At 39.8% G+C, this 14431-nt stretch overlaps 1 protein-coding gene across 1 annotated transcript in view; it reads right to left on the bottom strand.

Annotated features, from left to right (window-relative positions):
* The window catches only part of LOC108291705, a 107157-nt gene that overhangs the window by 71911 nt on the left and 20815 nt on the right, over positions 1 to 14431 (bottom strand). The window lies entirely within an intron of this gene.

The raw sequence follows: 14431 nt of genomic DNA, 5'->3' as shown, positions 1-14431 counted from the left end.
AGATTTCAAAACAAAAACTGTGAGACAAAGAAGGTCACTATATAATGATAAAGGGGATCAATTTAGCAAGACAAAATAACAATTTTAAATATATATGCACCCAACACCGGATCACCCACATATATAATGCAAATATTATTAGAGCTAACAAAAAAGATAGACCTCAATACACTAACAGTTGGAGACTTCAACACACCAGTGTCGGCATTGGACAAATCCTCCAGAAAGAAAATCAATGAAAATACATTATGGCCAGGTGCAGTGGCTTCCAGCACGTTGGGAGGCTGAGGTGGGTGGATCACCTGAGGTCAGGAGTTTCAGACCAGTCTGTCCGAAATGGTGAAACACCATCTCTATTAAAAATATTAAAAAAAATTAGCCTGGCATGATGGCAGGCAACTGTAATCCCAGATACTCAGAAGGCTGTGGCAGGAGAATTGTTTGAACCTGGAGGCAATGGATGCAGTGAGCCAAGATCATACCACTGTACTCCAGCCTGGGCAACATAGTGAGACTCTGTCTTAAAGAAAAACAAAACAAAACAGCAAAAACCCATCAGACCTAATCTACACTGAAGATCAAAGGAATGTAATAGACATTTAGAGAACATTTGATCAAATGACTGTAAAAACATATTCTTCTTTTCAACACGTTTCACTTTTGAGGAAAAACCATATATTAGGTCAGAAACAAGACTTAAAATGCTCAAAAAATTGAAATAACATCAACCATCTTCTGTGAACACATTGGAATAAAACTAGAAATCAATAACAAGAATAATTTTGGCAAGTTTACAAACATATGGAAATTAAACAATTTGATTCTAAATGATCAGTGGATCAATGAAGAAATTTTTTAAAAATCGAAAAATTTCTTAAAACAAATGATAATGAAAACACAAAATGCAAAACCAATGGGATACTGTAAATCAGTGCTAAGAGGGAAGTTTATAGCTACAAGTGCCTACATCAAAAAAAGAAGCAGAAAATCAAACACTGCATGTTCTCACTCATAGGCGGGTGTTGAACAATGAGAACACAGGGACACAGAGAGGAGAGCACTGCACACTGGGATCTGTTGGGGGAAAATAGGGGAGAGACAGTAGGAGGTGGGGAGTTGGAGAAAGATAGCATGGGGAGAAATGCCAGATATAGGTGAAGGGGAGGAAGGCAGCAAATCACACTGCCATGTGTGTACCTATGCAATTATCTTGCATGTTCTTCAAATGTACCCCAAAACCTAAAATGCAACAAAAAAAGAAAAAAAAAGAAGAAATACCTCTAATAAACAATCTAACAATCCATCTTGAAGAACTAGAAAAGCAAGAACAACCAAATTCAAAATTAGCAGGAGAAAAGCAACAATAAAGATCAGAGCAGAAATAAATACAATTAAAATGAAGAAAACAATACAAAACCTGAATGAAACAAAAAGTTTTTTTAAGTTAAACAAATTGACAAAAGTTTAGCCAGATTAGCTCAGAAAAAAATAGATAAGATCAAAATAAATCAGAAATATAAAAGGAGACAGTTCAATTAATACTGCAGAAATTCAAAGGATCATTAGTGTCTACTATGAGCAAGAGTATGCTGAAAAATTGGAAAATATAGAAGAAAATGACTAATTTATGAACACATAAAACCTACCAAAATTGAACCCCCCAGGAAGAAATCCAAAACTTGAATAGATCATGTATTTGTCCATTCTCTAATTACTATAAAGAAATACCTGACACTTGGTAATTTATTAAGAAAAAAAGGATTAACTGGCTCATGGTCCTGCAGGCTGTACAAGAAGCATGATTCTGGCATCCACACAGCTTCTGAGGAAGTCTCAGGTAACTTACAATCATGGCAGAAGGCAGAGAGAAAATGAGGCATCTTACATGGTGGGAGCAGGAGCAAGAGAATGAGGTGGGAGATGCTATGTACTTTTAAACAACCAGATATCATCAGAACTCACTATTATAAGAACAAGAGGGATAGTATTAAATTATTCATGAGAAATTGCCTTCACAATCTAATAACCTCCTACAGGCCCCTTCTCCAACATTGGGGATTACAACTTGACATGAGACTTGTGTGGAACACAGATAAAAAACACACCAGATCAATAAAAATTAGCAAGATTGAAGCTGTAATAACAAGTCTCTCAGTATAGAAAAGCCAAGGACCTGATGGCTTCACTGCTGAATTCTAGCAAACATATAAAGACAAACTAATACCAATCATACTAAAACAATCCCAAAGTATAGAGGGGGAGGACATATTTTCGAACTCATTCTAAAAGGCCAGTATTGCTCTAATACTAAATCAGAAACAAAGACACATCAAAATAAGAAAACTATAGGCCAATATCTCTGATGACTATTGATGCAAAAATCCTCAAAACTCTTACACCTGTAATCCCAGCACTTTGGGAGGCTGAGGTGGGTGGATCACCTGAGGTCAGGAGTTTGAGACCAGCCTGGCCAACACGGTGAAACCTTGTCTCTTCTAAAAATACAAAACTTAGCTGAGTGTGGTGGCACACTCCTGTGGTCTCAGCTCTTAGGGAGGCTGAGGCAGGAGAATTGCTGAAACTCAAGAGGTAGAGGGTGCAGTGAGCCAAGTTTGTACCACTGCAATCCAGTTTAGGCAGCAGAGCAAGACTCCATCTCAAAAAAAAAAAAAAAATCTCAAAAAATACTAGCCAGCAGAATTCAACAATACATTAGAAAGATCATTCATCATGGCCAATTGAAATTTATTCATGGGATGCAAAAATGTTTCAACATATGCAAATTAATTTGATATATCATATAAACAGAGTGAAGGACAAAAGCCATATGATCATTTCAGATGATGCTGACATAGCGTTTGATGTAATACATTATCGCTTTATGTAAAAAAAAAACCTTCAGAAAACTGAGTATAGTAAGAACATACCTCAATATAATAAAAGCAATATATGACAGACCCACAGCTAGCATCATACTGAATAGAGAAAAACTGAAAGCCTTTCCTCTGAGATGTAGAAAATGACAAAAATGCCCACTTTCCCTGCTGTTATTCAACATAGTACTGGAAGTCTTAGGAAGACCAAACAGGCCAGAGAAAGAAATAGAGGTCACCCACATTGGAAAGGAAGAAGTTAAATTATCCTTGTTTCCATATAATATCGTCTTACATTTGGAAAAATCTAGACTACACAAAGAACTATTAGAACTGATAAATTAACTAAAGTTGCAGGAAACAAAATCAATATACAAAAATCAGTAGCAATTCTATATGCCAATAGTTAAGAAAAGAAGTTTAAACAAGTAATCCCATTTACGATGGCCATAAATAAAATTAAATACCTAGCACTTAACCAAGGAAGTGAAAGATCTCTATAATGAAAACAATAAAACATTGAAGAAAGAAATTGAAGAGAACACCAAGAAAAGAAAAAAAAGAAAGATATTTCACAAACACTCTATGGGGCTACTGCACATTGGGCCTCATTCCTGGCCCTGAAAGATTCCAGAGTAATGCGTAAGTTGGACTGGCAAGGAGAAACCTACTGTTGCCACAGGCCTCTGTAATCCCAGCAGGAGGATACCCCTCAGTTACCACGGAATACTAAGGTTGGCAGAGAGAGCTGTGTAGAGAAGTGGTAGAGGCAGCATGTCATCTGAAGGGATGCCTAGAAAGTTTGGTGTGGGAGCATGCATAGCATAGAATGGCCAGGGGAGCTTATCTACAGAGACTCAACTTGCTCCCATAGGAGATTTTAGCCCTATGGGAACTATTGGACCTGAATTTTGCAGGGTGTTCTTGCCCAACAAATGGGGCCACCTGAGCACTTCTTGGTCTGCTGGCCTCTCCTGGGGCCCCGGACTGGATACAGATGCTTAGAGGGCATTTTTAGGTGCCCTGGAGACCAGAGCATAGCTTTTGCCCTGGTGGACTATGCCTGACCAGTGCAGAACTCCAGTGGAGCAAATGCTACTGCAGCACATCAACTCACCAAATAACCCTCTCCCTCATGACATTGCAGTTTCCTCCAGGCCTACAACAACCCCTGACATCACTTTGCCAATGCCTGTGTGTGTGGATGGGTTTTGCCTTCCTTGTCCCACCAGAATGCCAGGTGTGTCCACTCATCCTTGACAATGCTACAGGAAGAGTGTACTCCACCCTCCACCCCCATTGCTGGACCACCAGCACATTCAGAGAGCTCATGGTCATGGAACCAGCCAGCCTCGCCCCCACCAGCACCCTGCCCTTACATCAACACTGCCACCAGAGTAAAACTAGGCACAGAGAACAGTAAACCCTGCCTCCCTGCACCACCCACCCACCCAACAACCCCTGCCTGTGGGGTTGCACAGAAAATGCACAAAAACCAGCACCAGCCAGTGTCCTGCCTCCATGCTAACATGACCACTCGAGTGCACAGTCACCCGTAAAGGCCCCCATGCCCAAGGGGGACAAGATGGCTGAATAGAGACAACTCCAATGTGCAACACCCAGCGAAAGAGATGCAAAAAGTGAGAGATCTGCTAGCTCCAACCATAGTACCAGGTTCATTTCAACGGGACTGGACAGACAGTGAGCATAGACCAGGCAGGGCAGACCAAGGTGGGGAGGCGTGCTGCTTCACCCAGAAAGTGCATCTGACTAGAGAATTGGGGGCTACCCCACAGCACCCCAGTCCAGATACAGTGCTTCCCCCAAAGCCTCAGCAATCCACAGAACAGGGGATCTTCGCTGGTCAAGTGCCAGGAATTGCAAGAACAGAGTTGAATAATAATCTGAGCCAGTGCCACAGACTGTCAGCACAGATCTAAGCAAATGCATAAGCCAGCCAGGAGAGCCTGCAGACCAAGATACCACCCCCTTCCTGCCCAGAAAGAGAGAGAGCTGAAAGAAGGGAGACAGACGGTGTGGCTGGGTAGGTTCATCCCCCACAAACCCCAACAGGCTGAAGCCCTGACACTTGAGGGTTTCACAGCCAGTGCTTCAGTCCGAGCTGAACCCTGAATGACCCAGCTCTGTGGTGGAAATGGCACCCACCATTAAAGAGGCAGACCTAATCCCCATGCATAAACAAAAAACACAGGAAGCCTATGCAGCAACCAGACTGAGTCACTGACAACCCAGCAGCACCTTGAGGTCAGCGGAAGGAGGCTCGCCCCCCATTAAAGAAGCAAGCCTAATCTCCCCGTGTAAACAAAAAGACACAGGAAGCCTCTGTAGCAACTGGGTGGAGTCCCTGGCAACCCAGAAGCACCTCCACAGGCAGACAAGTGACCTCATCAAGCAGCTCCCCGAGATCAAAGCTAGATAAATCCACAAAGATGGGAAGGAACCAGCGCACAAAGGATGAAACTATCAAAGACGAGAATGCCTCTTCTCCTTCAAGGGATCACAATTCCTTACCAGCAAAAAAAACAAAACACGATGGAGAATGAGTTTGATGAATTGACAGAAACAGGCTTCAGAAGGTGGATAATAACAAATTTCTCTGAGCTAAAGGAACATGTACTAACCCATTGCAAGGAAACTAAAAACCTTGAAAACAGGTTAGACAAAATGCTAACTAGAATAACCAGTGTAGAGAACAACATGAATCACTTGATGGTGCTGAAAAACACAGCAAGAGAACTACATGAAGCAAACACAAGTTTCAATAGCTGAATCAATCAAGCAGAAGAAAGGGTATCAGAGATTGAAGATCAACTCAATGAAATAAAATGAGAAGGAAAGACTACAGAAAAAAGACTGAAAAGAAATGAAGAAAGCCTCCAAGAAATATGGGATGAAGTGAAAAGACCTAATCTATCTTTGATTGGTGTACCTGGATGTAACAGGGAGAATGAATCCAAGATGGAAAACACTCTACAGGATATTATCCAGGAGAACTTCCCCAGCCTAGCAAGGCATGCCAAAATTCAAATCTAAGAAATATAGAGAACTCCACAAAGATATTCCTCAAGAAGAGCAACCCCAAGGCACCTAATCGTCAGAATTACCAGGGTTGAAGTGAAGAAAAAATACTAAGGGCAGTCAGAGAGAAAGGTCGGGTCACCTACAAAGGGAAGCCAACAGACTCACAGCAGATCTCTTGGCAGAAATGCTACAAGCCAGAAGAGAGTGGGGCCCAATATTCAAAATCCTAAAAGAAAATAACTTTCAACTCAGAATCTCATATCAAGCCAAACTAAGCTTCATAAGTGAAGAAGAAATATAATCCTTTACAAACAAGCAATTGCTGAGAGAATTTGTCACCACCAGGCCTGCCTTACAAGAGCTCCTGAAGGAAGCACTAAACATGGAAAGGAACAACCAGGACCAGCCACTGCAAAAATGCACCAAATGGTAAAGACCAATGATGCAATGAAAAAACAGAGTCAACTAACGGGCAAAAAAGCAAGCCTGTAACAAAATGGCAGGATCAAATTCACACATAACAATATTAACGTTCAATGTAAGTGGTCTAAATGCCCCAATCAAAAGACATAGACTGGCAAGCTGGATAAAAAGTCAAGACCCATTGGTGTGCCATATTCAGGAAACCCATCTCATGTGCGAAGACACACATAGACGCAAAATATAGGGATGGAAGAAGATTTACCAAGAAAATGGAGAACCAAAAAAGAGCAGGGGCTGCAATCCTAGTTTCCAATAAAATGGACTTCAAACCAACAAAGATCAAAAGAGACAAGAAAGGGCATTAGGATGGCAAAAGAATCAATCCAACAAGAAGAGCTAACTCCTAAATATATACGCACACAATACAGGAACACCGAGATACATAAAGCAAGTTATTAACGTCCTAAAAGGAGATTTAGACCCCCACATGACAATAGTGGGAGACTTCAACACTCCACTATCTACTTTAGACAGATCAAAGACACAGAAAATTAACAAGGACATCCAGGACTTGAACACAGATCTGGACCAAGTGGACCTAATAGACATATACAGAATGCTCCACCCCAAAGCCAATGAATATACATTCTTTTCAGGGCCACATTGCACTTACTCTAAATCACTCCTCTGCAAATGCAAAAGAATGGAAAGCATAACGAACAGTCTATCAGATCACAGCACAATCAAATTAGAATTCAGGATTAAGAAACTCACTCAAAACCATACAACTACATGGAAACTGAACAACTTACTTCTGAGTGTTGACTGGATAAACAATGAAATGAAGGCAGAAATAAAGATGCTCTTCTAAACCACTAAGAAAGAAGACACAATGTACCAGAATCTCTGGGACACATTTAAAGCACTGTCTACAGGGAAACTACTAGTAATAGATGCCCACACAAGAAGCAAGGAAAGATCTAAAATTGACACCCTATCATCAAAGTTGAAAGAGCTGGAGGAGCAAGATCAAAAACACTCAAAAGTAGCAGAAGATAAGAAATAATGAAGATCAGAGTGGAGCTGAAGCAGATAGAAACACAAAAATACCTTCAAAAAATAAGTACAACCAGGAGCTGGTTCCTTCAAAAATTATCAAAATAGACAGACTGTTAGCCAGACTAATAAAAAAAGAGAGAAAAATCGAATAGATACTATAAAAAATGATAAAGGATACGTCACCACCAAAGCCACAGAAATACAAACCACCCTCAGAGATTACTACAAACAACTCTATGCATATAACCCAGCAAGTCCAGAAGAAACGGATAAATTCCTGGACACTTACACCCTCCCAAGACTAAACCAGGAAGAAGTTGAATCCCTGAATAGACCAATAAAAAGATCTGAAGTTGAGGCAGCAATTAATTGCCTACCAGACAAAAAACGTCCAGGCCCAGATGGCTTTACAGCCAAAGTCTACCAGACATACAAAGAGTAGCTGGTACCATGCCTACTGAAACTATTCCAAAACAATACAAAAAGAGGAAATCCTCCCCAACTCATTTTATGAGACCAAAATCATCCTGATACCCAAACCAGGCAGAGGCTCAACAAAAAAGAAAACTTCAGGCCAATATCCATCATAAGCATCAATGCAAAAATCTTCAATAAACAGAACCAAAAACAAAAACCACATGATCATCTCAATAGATGCAGAGAAGGCCTTCAACAAAATTCAACATCCCTTTATGCTAAAAACCCTCAATAAGCTAGGTATTCATGGAATGTATCTCAAAATAATAAAAACCATTTATGACAAACCCACAGCCAATATCATACTGAATGAGCAAAAACTGGAAGCATTCTCTTTGAAAACTGGCATTAGACAAGGATACCTTCTCTCACCATTCCTATTCAACATAGCACTGGAAGTTCTAGCCAGAGCAATCAGTCCAGAAAAAGAAACAAAGGGTATACAAATAGCAAAAGAGAAAGTCAAATTGTCTTTATTTTCAGACGACATGATTGCATATGTAGAATACCCCATCGTCTCAGCCCAAAATCTCCTTAGGCTAATAAGCAACTTCATCAGTCTCCAGATACAAAATCAATGTGCAGAAATCACAAGCATTGCTATACACCAATAACAGACAAACAGAGAGCCAAATCATGAGAAAATTTCCACTCCCAATTTCTACAAAGAGAATAAAATACCCAGGAATACAACTAACAAAGGAGGTAAAGGACATCTTTGAAGAGAACTACAAACCACTACTCAAGGAAATAAGACAGGACACAAACAGATGGAAAAGCATTCCATGCTCATGATTTGGAAGAATTAATATTGTGAAACTGGCCATACTGCCAAAAGTAATTTATAGATTCAATGCCATCCCCATCAAGCTACCATTGACCTTCTTCACAGAACTGGAAAAAACAACTTTAAACTTTATATAGAACCAAAAGAGAGCCCACATAGCCAAGACAATCCTAAGCAAAAAGAACAAAGATGGAGGTATCACGCTACCTCACCTCAAACTATATTACTAGGCTACTGTGATCAAAACAACACAGTACTGGTACCAAAACAGAGATATAGACTAATGGAACAGAACAGAGGCCCTGGTAGTAACACCATACATCTACAACCATCTGATCTTTGACAAACCTGACAAAAACAAGCAATGGGGAAAGGATTCCCTGTTTAATAAATTGTGTTGGTAAAACTGGCTAGCCATGTGCAGAAAGCTGAAACTGGACCCCTTCCTGACACCTTACACTAAAATCAACTCCAGATGGATTAAACATTTAAATATAAAACCTAACACTATAAAAACCCTAGAAGAAAATGCAGGCAAAACGATTCAGGACATAGGCATAGGCAAGGACTTCATGACTAATACACCAACAGCAATGGCAACAAAAGCCAATATAGACAAATGGGATCTAATTAAACTTAAGAATTTCTGCACAGAAAAAGAAACAATCATTAGAGTGAACCTGCAACCAACAGAATGGGAAAAATCTTTGCAATCTACCCATCTAACAAAGGCCTAATATCCAGAATCTACAAAGAACTAAGGCAGATTTACAAGAAAAAAAAAAAGAAATCCATTCAAAAGTGGGCAAAGGACATGAACAGACGCTTTTCAAAAGAAGGCATTTATGATCCCAACAAACATGAAAAATGTTAATTATCACTGGTCATCAGAGAAATGCAAATCAGAACCACATTGAGATACCATCTCATGCTAGTTAGAATGGCAATCATTAAAAAATCTGGAGACAACAGATGCAGGAGAAGATGTGGAGAAATAGGAACACTTTCACACTTGGTGGGAGTGTAAATCAGTTCAACCATTGTGGAAGACAGTGTGGCAATTTCTCAAGGATTTAGAAATAGAAATACCATCTGACCCAGCAATACCATTACTGGGTATATTCCCAAGGGATTATAAATCATTCTATTATAAAGACACAGCACACATATGGTCATTGCGACACTGTTTACAATAGCAAAGACTTGGAACCAATCCAAATGCCCATCAATGATAGAGTGCACAAAAAAAATGTGGCACATATGCACCATGGACTACCAGGCAGCCTTAAAAAATGGATGAGTTCATGTTCTTTGTAGGGACATAGATGAATCTGGAAATGATCATTCTCAGCAAACTGACACAAGAACAGAAAACCAAACACTGCACGTTCTCTCATAGGCAGGTGTTGAACAACAAGAACACATGAACAAGGGAAAGGAGCATTACACGCTGGGGTCGGTAGGGGGGTGTTAAGGGAGGGACAGCAGGGGAGAGGAGGCTGGGAGGGATAACATGGGGAGAAATGCCAGTTGCAAGTGGTGGGGGGATGGAGGAAACAAACCACCTAGCCAAGTATGCACCTATCCAACAATCCTGCATTATCGGCACATGAACTCCAGAACCTAAAGTACAAAACAAAAAGACCCCCATGCCCCACCCAGCTATGCTTCCTCTGTTACTGTGTTGAATGCCCACATGGAGTCAGACACCCTGGAAACTGCTAGCGCTCTGCCATAGCTGATGAGTGTACACCTTGCCACACTGGCACTGCTGCTGCCACTACCATATGAAAATTAGGATAGATCCCACTGCCATTGTACTATGAAATGCTTTGGCTAATATCACCCATTAAAGTGTATTGACCAGAGGTCTGGGAGCTCCTCAGCTCCCGAAGTTCACTGGATTCATAGCCTTGAGAAGCGAGAAAACAAAGGTGGGGACCAATACAAGTCCCCCAGAGTTAGAGCGTGCAGTCCAGGAGTTGGGAGCTGAGTAATGGCCCACTAAAATTTTCCAAAACCAAACCAGTTGGCTGATTCCACAATATACCACAATCAAACACTAAAGGCAATCAAATAGGATAAAAAGGGAAAAATAAAAACACACATCCACAGGTCAGCAACTTCAAAGGTTAAAGAAATATCAGCCTACAGAAAGACAAATAAGGAACCAAAGCGAGAACTCTGCAACTCGAAAAGCCAGAGTGTCTTCTTTCTACCAAATGACCACACCACCTCTCCAGAAAGGGTTCTGAACCAGGCCAAGATAAACGAAATGATGGCAATAGAATCCAGAATATGAACAGGAATGCAGATCATTGAGATGCAGGAGTATGTTGGATGAAGCCTACTTAATCATGATGGATAAGCTTTTTGATTTATTATTTTTTTGTATGCTTTTTGATGTGCTGTTGCAATTGTTTGCCAGTATTTTACTGAAGATTTTTGCATCTAAGTTCATCATAGATATTGGCCTGAAGTTTACATTTTTTGTTGAGTCTCTGCCAGGTTTTGGTATCGGGATGATGTTGGTCTCATAAAATGATTTGGGAATAATTCCCTCTTTTTGGATTGTTTGGAATAATTTCAGAAGGAATGGTACCAGCTCCTCTTTGTATGTCTGGTAGAATTCAGCTGTGAATCCATCTAGACCTGGGCTTTTTTTTGCTTGGTAGGCTATTGATTACTGCCTCAATTTCAGCCCTAGTTATTGGTCTATTCAGGGTTTTGACTTCTTCCTGGTTTACTCTTGGGAGAGAGCAAGTCTCCAGGAATTTATCCATTTCTTCCAGGTTTACTGGTTTGTGTGCATAGAATTGTTTGTAGTAATCTCTGATGGTAGTTTGTGTTTCTGTGGAATCGGTGGTGATATCCCCTTTATTGTTTTTTTTTTTTTATTGCATCTATTTGATTCTTCTCTCTTTTCTTTTTTATTAATCAGGCTAGTGGTCTGTCTATTTTGTTGATCTTTTCAAAAAACCAGCTCCTGGATTTATTGATTTTTTGACAGTTTTTTTTGTGTGTTTCTATTTCCTTCAGCTCTGCTCTGATCTTAGTTATTTCTTGTCTTTTGCTAGCTTTTGAGTTTTTTTGATCTTGTTCCTCTAGCTCTTTCAATTTTAATGATAGGGTGTCAATTTTAGATCTTTCCTCGCTTCTCATGTGGGCATTTATTGCTATAAATTTTCCTCTAGACACTACTTTAAATGTGTCCCAGAGATTCTGGTATGTTGTGTCTCTGTTCTTGTTGGTTTTGAAGAACATCTTTATTTCTGACTTAATTTCATTATTAACCTAATAGTCATTCAGGAGAAGGTTGTTCAGTTTCCATGTAGTTGTGTAGTTTTGAGTGATATTTTTAATCCTGAGTTCTAATTTGATTGCAATGTGGTCTGAGAGACTGTTTGTTATGATTTCTGTTCTTTTGCATTTGCTGAGGAGTGATTTACTTCCAATTATGTGGTCAATGTTAGAATAGGTGTCATGTGGTGCTGAGAAGAATGTATATTCTGTGGATTTGGGGTGGAGAGTTCTGTAGATGTCTATTAGGTTTGCTTGGTTCAGATCTGAGCTTACATCCTGGATATTCTTGTTAGTTTTCTGTCTCATCGATCTGTCTAATATTGACAATGGAATGTTAAAACCTCCCACTATTATTGTGTGAGAGTCTAAGTCTCTTTGTAGGTCGTTAAGAACTTGCTTTTTTATCTGGGTGCTCCTGTATTGGGTGCGTATAAATTTAGGATTGTTAGCTCTTCTTGTTGCATTGATCCTTTTACCATTATGTAATGACTTTCCTTGTCTCTTTGATCTTTGTTGGTTTAAAGTCTATTTTATCAGAGACTAGGATTGCAACCTCTGCTTCTTTTTGCTCTCCATTTGTTTGGTAAACCTTCCTCCATCCCTTTGAGACTGTGTGTGTCATTACATGTGAGATGGGTTTCCTGGATACAGCACACTGATGGTTTTTGACTTTTTATCCAATTTGCTAGCCTGTGTCTTTTGATTGGGCCATTTAGCCCATTTACCTTTAAGGTTAAGAATGTACCCATCTGACAAAGGGCTAATATCCAGAATCTACAAAGAATTAAAACAGATTTACAAGAAACCAACAAACAAACCCATTCAAAAGTGGACCAAGGATATGAACAAACACCTTTCAAAAGAAGACATATATGAAGCCAATAAACATATGAAAAACGCTCATCCTCACTGGTCATTAGAGAAATGCAAATCAGAACCACATTGAGATACCATCTCACGATAGAATGGTAATCATTAAAAAACCTGGAGACAACAGATGCTGGAGAGGACGTGGAGAAGTAGGATAACTTTTACACTGTTGGTGGGAGTCTAAATTAGTTCTACCATTGTGGAAGACAGTGTGGTGATTCCTCAAGGACATAGAAATGGAAATATCATTTGACCCAGCAATTCCATTACTGGGTATATATCCAAAGGATTACAAATCATTCTATTATAAAGACATGTGCACACGTATGTTCATTGCAGCACCTTTTATAATAGCAAAGACATGGAATCAACCCAAATGCCCATGGATGATAGACTGGACAAGGAAAATGTGGCACATATACACCATGGAATATTATGCATAAGAAATGATGAGTTAGTGTCCTTTGTAAGGACATGAATGAATCTGGAAACCATCATTCTCAGCAAACTGACACAAGAACAGAAAAACAAACACAGCATATTCTCACTCATAGGCAAGTGTTGAACAGTGAGAACAGACTGGGGTCTGTTGTGGGAGAATAGGGGAGGGGCAGTAGGGATAGGGAGGTTGGGGAGGGATAACATGGGGAGAAATGCCAGATTTAGGTGACAAGCGGATGGAGGCAGCAAACCACATTGCCATGTATGTACCTAGGCAAGAATTCTGCATCATCTGCACATGTACCCCAGAATCTAAAATAGAATAAATATATATATATATATAAGAAAAAAAGGAGATAACTTTATAAAACAATAAAAATCATCTGCAATAATAGAAAAAAAAGGTTAATGTTGTTATGTGTGGATTCGATCCTGTCATTTTGATGCTAGCTGGTTGTTTTGTCCATTAGGTGACACAGTTTCTTCATTGTGTCGATGCTTTTACCATTTGGTACGTTTTTGGAGTGGCTTGTACTGGTTGTTCCTGTCTATGTTTAGTGCTTCTTTCAGGAGGTCTTGTAAGGCAGGCCTGGTGGTGACGAAATCTCTCAGCAATTGTGTGTTCGTAAAGGATTTTATTTCTCCTTATGAAGCTTAGTTTGGCTTGATACGAAATTCTAGATTGAAAGTTCTTTTCTTTAAGGACGTTGAATATTGGCCCTCACTCTCTTCTGACTTGTAGGGTTTCTGCCAAGAGATCTGCTGTGAGTCTGATGAGCTTCCCTTTGTGGGTAACCTGACCTTTCTCTCTGGCTGCCCTTAGCATTTTTTCCTTCAATTCAACCCTGGTGAATCTGATGATTTTATGTGCCTTGGGGTTGCTCTTCTTGAGGAATATCTTTGTGACATTCTCTGTATCTCCTGGACTTGAATAATGGCCTGCCCTGCTAGGCTGGGGAAGTTCTCTTGGATAATATCCTGAAGAGTGTTTTCTAGCTTGGATTCATTCTCTCCATCACATTCAGGAACAGCTATCAAATGTAGATTAGGTCCTTTCACATAATCCAATATTTCTTGGAGGATTTGTTCATTTCTTTTCACTCTTTTTTTTTAATATTGCCTTCTCATTTTATTTCATTGAATTGATCTTCAATCT

The sequence above is a fragment of the Cebus imitator genome, unplaced genomic scaffold (genome assembly GCF_001604975.1).
Source record: "Cebus imitator isolate Cc_AM_T3 unplaced genomic scaffold, Cebus_imitator-1.0 Scaffold463, whole genome shotgun sequence".
Lineage (NCBI taxonomy): Eukaryota > Metazoa > Chordata > Mammalia > Primates > Cebidae > Cebus > Cebus imitator.
The sequence above is the reverse complement of the archived record's forward strand: the minus strand, read 5'-3'. Positions and strand labels throughout refer to the sequence as shown.